General features: G+C 39.9%; 1 protein-coding gene across 2 annotated transcripts in view; it reads left to right on the top strand.

Moving 5' to 3' along the window:
• The first annotated feature begins 427 nt into the window (after positions 1–427).
• The window catches only part of plgrkt (plasminogen receptor, C-terminal lysine transmembrane protein), a 12,762-nt gene continuing 11,226 nt past the window's right edge, over positions 428–1,963 (top strand). The window contains exon 1 of one of the 2 annotated variants that reach the window (XM_079394516.1): positions 428–530. The gene's annotated coding sequence lies outside the window, so the exon portion shown is untranslated. Of the gene's footprint in view, positions 700–1,963 lie in introns of both variants that reach the window. The other variant, XM_079394517.1, reaches the window with a different exon arrangement.

Here is a 1,963-nt window from a genome sequence, read left to right on the forward strand (position 1 = left end):
GATTCTCTTCATAATTCGTTAAATTCCGTTTGAATTATTTCCCGCTCTTGCTGAACCGCGAACAGTCACGTGACATGCGATACTTTACTCAGCGCAGGTCAGTATTTTATTTCTGTATGCGACTATTTAATCATTTTACAAAGTTTGTTTTATATTTATATTAATGCATTTAACAGACACTTTAATCCAAAGCGATTTACAAAAGAGCAATTCGTTAAAGAGCCAACGCTTTCGGTCAGTTTAATTTACTAGTCATTCTCCAGAGTATGCAATTTATAGACTTTTAATGAACGTTTGTAGCTCAAAGAGCCTTCGGAAATATTCTCCATATTAATATAATATCTATAACTACAAATGTAAACAATTCCATTTGCTTCGATTACTGACGTTTGCGCACAATAACCAATGAGAGTCGAGTGAGAGAGCGAGAGCCAATCAGCGGCGAGACCGTTTCTGCGTCAGTGACCTGCCGTCAGTGCGTAGCTCGCGTGCCCTTGGCGATTATTAAACTACAGAATCATATTTATAAGGTATGATTGACGTTCAGGTGTGAATTATGCTGTTAACTGTGTTTTCGCTCTCTCTCTCTCTGTGTGTGTGTGTGTGTTTTTGTTTTTATATTCCGGTGGGGACTTAAACCTGAATGCACACAGACTCATGGGGACTTGTGTCACGGTGGGAAAACTGAGGTCCCCGCGGGTAAACAAGCTTATAAATCGCACAGAATTAATTTTTTTGAAATCTAAAAATGCACAAAGTCTCCTGTGAGGGATAAGTTTAGGTGTAGGGTTGGTGTAGGGCAATAGATTATACGGTCTGTACAGTAGAAAACCATTACACCTATGAGAGTCCCCACAAGGATAGCGAAACAAGTGTGTGTGTGTGTGTGTGTGTGTCTGTCTGTCTGTCTGTCTGTATGTCTGTGTGTGTGTGTCTGTCTGTGTGTGTGTGTGTGTCTGTCTGTGTGTGTGTGTGTGTCTGTATGTCTGTGTGTGTGTGTCTGTCTGTGTGTGTGTGTGTGTGTGTGTGTGTGTGTATGTCTGTGTGTGTGTGTGTCTGTGTGTGTGTGTGTGTGTGTGTGTGTGTGTCTGTGTGTGTGTGTCTGTCTGTGTGTGTGTGTGTGTGTGTGTGTGTGTGTGTGTGTCTGTCTGTCTGTGTGTGTGTGTGTGTGTGTTTGTCTGTGTGTGTGTGTCTGTCTGTCTGTGTGTGTGTGTGTGTGTGTGTCTGTCTGTCTGTGTGTGTGTGTGTGTGTGTGTGTGTCTGTCTGTGTGTGTGTGTCTGTGTGTGTGTGTGTGTGTGTGTGTGTGTGTTTGTCTGTCTGTGTGTGTGTGTGTGTGTGTCTGTCTGTGTGTGTGTGTCTGTCTGTGTGTGTTTGTCTGTGTGTGTGTGTGTGTGTGTGTGTCTGTCTGTCTGTGTGTGTGTGTGTGTGTCTGTCTGTGTGTGTGTGTGTGTGTGTGTGTGTGTGTGTGTTTGTCTGTGTGTGTGTGTGTGTGTGTGTGTGTGTGTGTGTGTCTGTCTGTGTGTTGGGGAGTAACTAGTAATTTACGTAATTTAATTACAAAATAATGTGTAATATGTGTAATTAAATTAGTTACTTATGAAAATGTTAGCGATTACAAATGGGGTTACATCTGAATTTTTTTCACAAACACCCACATACAGATTTAATTGATTTCTTTCATAAATTACAGTGACTGCTCTAAAATATGAAACACCAATGTTTCAGGAGTTTAGGACACAGAATAGGATGCATGCTTATTTATATGTTTATATGTTTATACATATGCTTTATTTTTTAAGATTAACTGTTTTTTCCAAGGCATTGTTAGATGTCAATGTTTCTGTCATAACTATGCAAATATTTCATAAAAAAAATCAGTATCATAGCTATTAAACTATTTCTTGTTGTGGTTTTAAACCTGTATTTAACCTCAGAATGATCTCAAAGTAAAAGGAGGTGCTA

The sequence above is a fragment of the Barbus barbus genome (assembly GCF_936440315.1).
Source record: "Barbus barbus genome assembly, chromosome: 36".
NCBI lineage: Eukaryota > Metazoa > Chordata > Actinopteri > Cypriniformes > Cyprinidae > Barbus > Barbus barbus.